Raw genomic sequence first — 9674 nt, 5'->3', positions numbered from 1 at the left:
ATCATTTTAATATAGGTGATGGAAATCATTGAATTATATGAATTATGCTAATTCAATGATGTTTGTTAACCTTTTCTAGCCAAAGGTATGAAATTATTCAGAATGGCACATTTGAGTATAAAGAACATATAAAGGCCCTTATACTAAGCTTGAAATAGATGGAGCCAAGATACTACAAGAAGGCACATGGCGTTTTGTTTGTGCAACAAATTACAATTTCTAGGCATCAATCTCTAGGGATGTGCTTCAGGAGTTGCCCACCTTCTCTTTTGAAATGAAGTCTTACTGGCTCCGTGCTGGCTAGTTAAGCTGGCTCGGTGGCCAGCAAGCTAAGGGGATCCATCTGTCTCTAATCTTTAACAGGAAATTATTTTTTAAAATATGAGTCCTGCAGATTTAACTAAATTCTTCCTGCTTCTATTGTTAGTGTTTTACCAATTGAACTATCGTCCCAGCCCTGTACCTTACATTTCTAAACTAACTATTTACATATTTAGATTATATAAATAATCTGACCTGCCCCTAGAGGCATTGCAGGTATGGCTGCTGTGTCACGTGTGTCAGTAGGTGACAGAGGAGAGAGGCATTGTCTATGCTTAGTGTTCTGATTTGTGAACATCTGAATAACTTATGAATATTTGAATGATTAGTAGCCTAACATTCCCTAACAAAAGCATGCCTGAGATGACCACCAGTCCTGAGCCAGGGGCCTCAGACAGGGAACGAGCTTGAGATGACCATCAATCTGGCACCAAGCAGGCCCTGACAACTCCCAGGACCAGAAGCAAGCCAGAGACTAGAAGAACCTCTTCTAAGGACTGATGCCCCATCCGCAAGCAGGAATCAGCCCCAAATAGACAACCCTTTGCCCAAATGGGGCCATGCCAGCAGTCTAGGCAAGAAGCAAGCCACCATACCTGAACCATGAGGCCTGGACAGGGAGTTAGTTGGGTGCTATGCAGGATGTAGGTCTGCAGATCATGCCAGAAATTACCCCTGCTTGGTGCCATAATGCATGAGCAGGGAATAGTCCTCTGGAGACCACTCTTCAGATGGCCCCAGACACTCAGAAACCCCAGGAGCCACTAAGAGGAGCAAGTAGGCGGTGGGGAAATGAAAGAGAAACAGAAGGATGTGGTCTCAATGAAGAGAGGAAGAACTGAAGACTCAGAGGTAGTGAAGAGCAGTCTGATGTGAGTAGCTGGTGATGCCACCTGGGACATGTCTAGGGTCCCTGGCCTTGTAGCAGCAGAGGACTGTTCCTGATCAGGGCTGCTGCCCAGGGACATATTGATGTCTGAGGACTGTGCAGAACTGGCTGCAGACCTCACCTGGGAATCATGGGAGTGCTGTCCCTGGGAGATTGAAAGCAGGAGAGCTGACCCATCCCCTAGCCAATTCCAGTACTTGAGAGAGCTGGCCATGTGCACTGCAGGAGTTTTGGATGATCCAGATGGAGAATTCTAGTGTGGGAGTGCTGGCCCTACCATACATCTTGCATGTGGTAGAATGAATAAGGGAGTGATTTCTCCCTTCTCTTGCTCCTCACCACTGGCAGGTGGAAGACCTGGCCCTGGGGTTGTGAGAAAAGGAGAGGTGGCCCTACCCCTTTCCACCTGTAGCACTCAGGATTGTGGGCCCTGCACCTTACATGGACAGCACAGTAGAGCTTACCTGGTGGCAGAGGCTTGACTAAGCTGGCTCCAAGGGCAAGAGAGTAAAAGAGTTCGCCTCACCACTTGTCTTCTGTGTAGTGACAGGGGTGAGAGAGAGATGGTACTCCTTTCTCCTCCCCCACCACTTGCCATTTATGGTGGACAGGAGAGCTGACCTTGGGGTCATGAGAGTGGAAGAACTGGTTATGTCCCTCACTGGCTGCGACAGTTGGAAGAATGGGCCCGTCACCTCAACTGGGCAGCAGGATAGAGTTGGCCCTGATAGCAGGTGCTGCTGGTGAGTCAGGGCCAAGGACAAGGGAGCTGGAGAACAGGAGTGCTGGCAAGTTTAGATACCTCTCATGCCCTGATCCAGGGTTTTGAATTAGCCCATTCCATCATCTACCCCATCAATGAACTGTTGGGGTCAGTTTTACAGATCCAAAACTACAGGATTGTTCTCCGTGACACAGGACAGCAATAGGATATTCAAGAGGAGGCCTAGTGAGGTTCCAATATCGATAGAGTAGCAGAAGCCAGAGGCCTCATATAAGACCAACGAGTCATTGGAATGGACATTTGCAAGCAAAGAAATGTGGACAAAAGCGTATTTCGTAGGACATACTGTGACATATTACAGTTTCCACAAAGAGATTTTTTTTCTTGTGTTTTGAGGAGATTGCAACGGTGGAGGGCAGATACAAGGGGAAGAGGAAATGAGTGGGACTGGGGTGTGTGATGTGAAATTCATGAAGAACCTATAAAAAATTTTTAAAAAATCTGTCTAGAATCCTGGAAAAATATTTGCTCAGAGCTGGCATATATGCTAGTGGAGACACTCTAACTCTGTATGTGACCCAGCATTTGTTCTTCCAACCCCATTCCATGAGGCCATATTGGATTTTCAGTCCCTATATCTGCCAATGCCAAACAAGTTTAGAACACTGGCTGTCTGTCTTAAAGTAGAAAATGCTATGACTCATAGCATGAATTTTACAGTTTGGAATATAGTCAGTTCTCTTGCATATTGTAAGCTAGGAGCATCTTCCTCATCTACCTGCTTCATCATCTCTACATCACTTACTAAAACAGCCTGATTTATTGAAAGGCTTTTTCAAGAAACATTACATTCTATTTATATCAGACCTTTCCAAAATCAAAGCAACTTTTTAAGATTAACCATTAGCACAAATTCTCTTTGGAAAGCAGGCTAATAGAATGCCATATATAGTAATTTCTATAGGTTCTATAAAATAAAAGCATTGATTACTATCTAACAGTACAATCAAGCTAAATTTAACCATAGATTAAATGTCAAACTTATTATATTTACTTGCTAGACTGTTACACAATGTTTTAAAGTGGGAGAAGTTATGGTATGTGACTTCTGAAGGTAAAGTCTAACATGCTATACAGGTCTCACACACTTGCTTGTAGGGGCCATCTAGACTTGGAAATTTACTTATCACATTTTGGGGAAGGCCAGACCACCAGAAAAAGTCATGTGTGATGTTTCTGCTAACAGCCTAAATTAAAGTCTCAGCCAAAACCCAGCATGGAGCAGGACCCATGTGAGTGAGCAAGACGTCAGATGATTCCAGCCTCCAGCCATCCAAGTGCCCCAGTTACTGCTGAGAGGAACAGCGTCCAGCTGGCCCTGACAAGTGCTGCCAACACTGCAGATTGTTAAAATGAATCTTCTTGTTTTAAGTCACTAAATTTTGAGGTGACTTGTTATGAAGCATTAGATCAACTGAAGAATATATATTTCCTTATATAAAATAAGGAAAGTAGAGCTTAGGAGATCAAAAGTGAAAAACTAGGAACTTATATGGAATAATGTCTATCTAAATGATTTTGGGAGTAGTTCAGAAAGGAAACAATGAAATGCTTATGAAGTTTGTGTAACTGTGACAATATCTTTATATACTTTTTCTTGTTGCTTTCCCAAATTTTCACATACATGTATGGAAAAAATCAGTTATTATTTTTAAATTGAGTTCATTTTTTTACTTATTGCTAATATTTAAGAATTCATTAAAACAATGAACCTTCTTGCTATGAGCTGACTCAGTCTCTCATTATGTACCAAAACATTCCCAGAAGCTCCTATTGTTGAACAACCAAGCAGACAGTGAATGCAAGGCAGATGTGATTGAAATGTATTCATTTATCATAAATTAAAGATCTTAATTGGAAACAGACACCCAATGTAGGCATCTCCCATCTGCTGTTGGTAATGTTAACATTACAAATATCAGTATGGTAAACTCATTAATTGCATATTCTGGGGCCTGCTAAACCATTAACTTACATCTGAAAGGGCTCAGTCAGCTTATATTCTGACTATAAGACAAGAGGGGATTAATCACACTGACAGACAACGCTGGGAATTTTCTAAGAATGAAATGATATGCAAACAGGGTATACTTTAACATGCTTGTTTACCTTCCCTCATGAACAAATCATTAGGGGTTCTCTTTCAAGACTGACCAAATTTGGAACAATGGACAAATTTAGAAATCTCTTGAATAAATACTTCAAGGTTCTTTACTACAAAACTCAGGAACCTCTGTGCCTTGGCTGTGAAAACAAAACTAACTTCAGTAGTAATCAATTCTGCTCTATTAGAACTTTAAATGGGATTTACTCAAAGCATGGTGGCCCTTTGACATTGGTTGATTCATGTCATAAACTGGTTAGAAATGCAGAAATTCCATTCCATACTCATTGAATCTGGATTCTTACAGTGAAGCCAAAATATCTTCTTATTTACAAGTACAATGGGGGATTCTAATGTTCATTTATGTTTGGAAAACACTGGTATTGCTTACCTCCAATGCCCCCCAATCAAAAAGTTTGGACCTGGTTATACCACCAAGAGATGCACCCCAATGTTTTGATATCTTTATCTTTCTTCGCTTATTCATACAAGACAAAGTGACATTCCTGGGTATAGCCAAAAAGTGATGATAAACAGAATATAATTTGTTAAAAGGCACAATTCTATACTGAGTGGGTTGAATCTGCTTTTGATTTTCTCTCCACCTTCTTCTCCTTCCCTTATACCCATCTTGCTTTTATGTCATCTCCCAGATTCATTCTTTCTAGTATCAATTCTGTATTGATTCCCAGGCCTTCCTAGTCCCTGTTATACGAGGGAAACACTCAATTCTGTCTAAATCCTGACATATATACATATATACAAACTTTTTAATTCTTCTTTTAAAGTTCTGCTTACTTCATAACAGTAGTTGGTTCATTGAACACTCAGAAATGATTTATTTTCAGTACACTTTATTGAGGATTAGCTTTCATACAATCAAATGTGCCAACCCTAATACTGAGTTCAACAAGAGTGGGTATATGTTAATTCATATAACCAATATTAGACTTAAGATAGCATATAAATGTTTTTTCTCATGCCTCTTTACAATTAATCCTCCCCTGGCTGCAGGCAACACTGATGTGTTTCTAATATAGATTAGATAGATCCTTCTTTTTTTATAACTTTTATGTAAATAAGTCAGAGTACATGACCTTTTGTATCTGAATTCTTTCACTTAAAATAATGTTTTTGATATTCATTCATGATATACAATTTCATTGTGTGGTAGTTCATTACACGTGTAGACCTTGATTTATGTAGTCATTTGTATATTTGGGTCACTTAAAGCTTTTTTGTTTTCAGGAGAATATTCTTATGTGCATAATGTCTAGTATTTTCTGGTATGAATTAAAATATACTGAGGATGACATTTGAATTATATCTTATATTTTCCAGTGGCAAATGGTTCAAAAATAATGATGAGGGTGTGGGCTATTCAAATTCAAAGACAGGAATTTAAGGAATGAATTTGGGGTGAACAGAAATACATGTATTTTCATGCCAACATATCTTCATTTGTCTGCTGTAGACTGAAGAAGGACACAGATATATCCAGAGTCTTCAGCATCCCTGATTTACTGAGACAGAGCAGAAGACAGTTCTTTATTTTATCTTCCCAGTGCATTGCCTAATGTGATGAATAAATATTAATGTAGCCCCAGTGGCAAACATATATAAGTCCAAATGAAATGCCAAAGGTTACTAATGACTGTTAACAAACCTTGTTTAAGAGGGCCTGTTCTTTGCTATTTTTTTCCCCTTAAATCACCTCCTCCTTCCTGAGCTATTCAATTGTTTATTCTGTGAATATACAGAGTTGGCCTGCAGGGTATCCTTTTTGTTTGTCAAAACTGAGTCATAAAGCTATCATTTGGCAAAGGTTTTGAGAACTTCAGTTAAACATTACTCACTTTTAAATTTGTGTGCTTAAATTTTTAAAAATCAATATTGTATACTCCCAGACAGTGCCGTGAACTTTGAGGAAGAAAGGAAGAAAGCTTACAGTATTTTTATAATTTTTTTTTATTTTTGTACAAGAGACAGCAGAGTTTAAGGGAAATGAATGCTTTCGGAAAACTTTATCAAACGCAAGCATTTGAAAATCTGTGATGTGATCAATCTGAATTCATTACTAGATTTATTTCTTTATCGATTTACCCTTGGGAGTTTGTCTCAGTTTGTGAACCTTCCAGAAAAGGACTCTGCATCAGTTGTTCAACGTCAGTCAGTTTGAGAGAAGAATGAGAAGCCATAGTAAGAGAATAGAGATAAAGAGACAGGGAAGGGAAATATTTTATCAAACAATTTGTCACTACAGAGCTACAGAGCTCTGGGGTTCACTTCCTTGGAGGAGCTCTTAGAGTCAATGGAGAATAATCCTCTATTTTCTATTTATCCCATAGGACAAGGAAGCTGGGTCTTTTTCCAGCTCTTGTTTGGCCCTGGCTAGGTCTTGACATTCACAGAAAAGTGCTGGTAGTCTGAACACCAATTGTATTTTGTTACAGAACTCATTTGCTGTTGTATAAGTTCTTTTCCACTCCAAAGTGAATAATGTGAAAGAGTCCCCTTATAAATGTTATCACATGTGTTCCCAAGTGTCCTCTACCACTCACACTGTACTGATCTTGTGAAATAGATATAAAACACTCACGCTGTACTGATCTTGTGAAATAGGTATAAAATAGTTTTCTGCTTTGAGAGTTACATAATTCTAAAAGATTCCCTTTAAGACCATAATCCAAAAAAAAAAAAAAGAATCACAAATGTAACTGAACATTTCTTTTATTTCTGCTGTGGAGAAACAATACATATTCTAAATTACTTCCTACGTGACTAATCACTATTGAATTCTGTTTGTAAACAAAGGAATAAATCACTACTCTTTAGAACAATGCTTCTGCTTAAGATCCAGAATCTGTATTGAAAAAACAACTTTAAAGTATATTTTCTTTTAAAAGCATGTAGATGTGATATATATGTATGTATGATAATAATTACATAACTGCATAAAGTTTAACACAAAGCTTTCAAGACCAAGTCAGCATAAAGAGACAACTTTCATCTTCAACCTATTCTATTTTTAACACTAAGAGTTTGAACTATTTAAGGAAAGGATTTTATGAAAGAAGTGTTTGTAAGAGTGAATGAGGCTGTGAGATCAGCAAGTCACAATGTATTAAAATTCTCAGTCTACTCCATATTTAAGGAACTTAGATACCGGGGTAAAACCAAAACCATAAACAATAGCAAAAATGCCCTGTTTTGATTTCTTCTTTTCCTCACTCTTAATTCAAGATGTCATGGAGTGAGGAACGACTGTTGGAATTTTCAGCAAAGACACTTTGCTATAGATATATTACTGTAGTTCATGACCCCCCTCCTCTCTTTTTAATAATTGCATTAAGGACTATATGAAATGTTTTTCCTTTTCATGTTTTTCACTTTTGATTTCTCTCTATTGACAAACACATAATTGTTTGACATCTTTAAGACAGTAAAATTATTTACTGCTCTGTCAATGGTTCCCAACAGGTCTGGCAATCTCTACACCATCAAAGAACAAATGAGGCATTATTCAAGTACTTGTGAAGACATCTCACTCAATTTAAAATGCAAACAATAAAATAACAGTAAAATGTCCCAATGTAGATTTCTTTAAACCTTTAAATACTTTACTATGCTATGTGTATGGATGTTTTGCCTGCATGTTTATACAGCATTTGCATGAAGTGCTTGAGGAAGCTGGGAAAGGGCATCAGATTCCCTTGGGATTGCATTTACAGACTGCTGTGAACCATCATGTGGGTGCTGGGAATTGAACTCCGGTCTTCGAGAAGCATAGTCAGTGTTCTCCAGCTCCCACAATATCAATTTAAGTTTTATTAATTTTTTTGTTATACGAGCAAAACAGAATTGCATCAAATTGCAAAGCTTCCGAACAGCAGAGAAAGTATTCACCAAAATAAAGTAGGATTGGAGAAAATTTTGCCAGCTCTTTGTTGGGCATTGGTTTAATGTCCAGACTAATGATATCAAAAATTTAAACCCTAAAGGAATAAAAAAAATCAAACCAATAAGTAGGGAAGTAAAATGAACACACAGATGTCAAAGGTTAAAATACAAATGGCCAATACATAAAAAAGTGTTCAAGATCTTTGGCAGCCACTGAAATGCAATTCAAATATATATTGAGATGCTATCTCCCCACCCCAGTCAGAAAAGCTATCATGAGATGACAAAAACAAATTCTGACATGCTAAGAGGAATATTTGGTGGGAATATAAATTAATCCAACAAGAATCATCAAGGGGGTCCTCATAAAACTAAAACTAGGTCCTGGAGAGATGGCTCAGCATGTAAGACAACTTACTTCTCTCCCAGAGATCCCAGGTATCCACTTCAGACAGCTTACAACTACCTGTAACTTCAGCTCAAGGGAATCTTGTATCTTTGGTCCCATGGGCACCACACTCATGTGCACATATCTACACACAAATATACACATGTACTTAAAAAAATCTAAAAACCCTAGAACTAAATCTTATAAACAACTTCCTAAGCAGATACATATTTGTGTGCAGTTTTAGATAAACTAGTATCATATTATCTGTGATACTTGGTCACACCGCTGTTTCAACCACTTCATGCTATGAGGATTTTCTTTGTTCATAAATCCACATTTGCAAAACAATTACATAGTACTTTCTTATGTAAAACATGATCACATTGTGAATAGGCTGCATTCATTCTCCCTAGATCCTTGTAACTTCCTATATATTTTGGTTCCAATGGCTTGAGCCTGCAACTTTTATTGGGGCACCCATTGAGCTACTGGAATTACTTCACTAGTGTAAGGGAGAGCTAGAAATGCCCAGGTGTTTTCATATTCTTGGATGTTCCCATAGCCAAGAACTGATTAATAAAGAGAAAGAGCTGAAAGCCTGGCCACACTTGCCTCGAGGTACGACAAACTATGAGATGTAAAATCCCTGAGTGTTCATGTGGAGACTGAGCCTTCGCTCGAACTATTCCAGTTTGATTGCCTCAGGTTCCTATCCATCTCTTGCCAGTCTTTTATCACGTTTTTCCTTGAAAGGCTTCAATAAATCTTTTGCATACAGATCTTTGCCCCAAGCTTTAGTTCTCAAGTAGTGCTACCACTAGAAACAAAGTGCAGACCAAGAACATGAGCCATGTATGTAATTTAAACCTTCTATCAATTTAGCAAAAGGTAGACGAGAGAACGAGAAAATGACTCACTGGGTAAAGTGCTTGTTGTGTAAATATGAAGACTTGAGTTTAGATCCCTAGCACCCATGTAAAAAGCAAGGACTGGAAGCCCTGACTATAATCCTAGTGTTGGGTGGTAGAAACAGGAAGATTGGAAGGGCTGACTGGCCAACCAGCTTAGGCAAATCAGCAATCTCCATGTTCAATGAGAAAAACCTGTCTCAAAATATAAATTTGAGAGGAAGAAATTTGGTATCACCCTCTGGCCTCCTCAAGTACATACACAGGCACCTGCATGCACATGTACACACACACACACACACACACACACGCACACACACACACACACACACACACACACACACATATAAAGTTAAAAAAGATGAACTTAACTATAA

The 9674-nt window shown here is 38.4% G+C and overlaps 1 pseudogene; it reads left to right on the top strand.

Moving 5' to 3' along the window:
* The first annotated feature begins 515 nt into the window (after positions 1-515).
* LOC120099494 (small nucleolar RNA SNORA17) lies at positions 516-662 on the top strand (annotated as a pseudogene).
* Positions 663-9674: the final 9012 nt, after the last annotated feature.

This window comes from Rattus norvegicus, chromosome X, assembly GCF_021556685.1.
Source record: "Rattus norvegicus strain SHRSP/BbbUtx chromosome X, alternate assembly SHRSP_T2T, whole genome shotgun sequence".
Lineage (NCBI taxonomy): Eukaryota > Metazoa > Chordata > Mammalia > Rodentia > Muridae > Rattus > Rattus norvegicus.
Note: the sequence above shows the minus strand (reverse complement) of the source record. Positions and strands in the feature narration are given on the sequence as shown.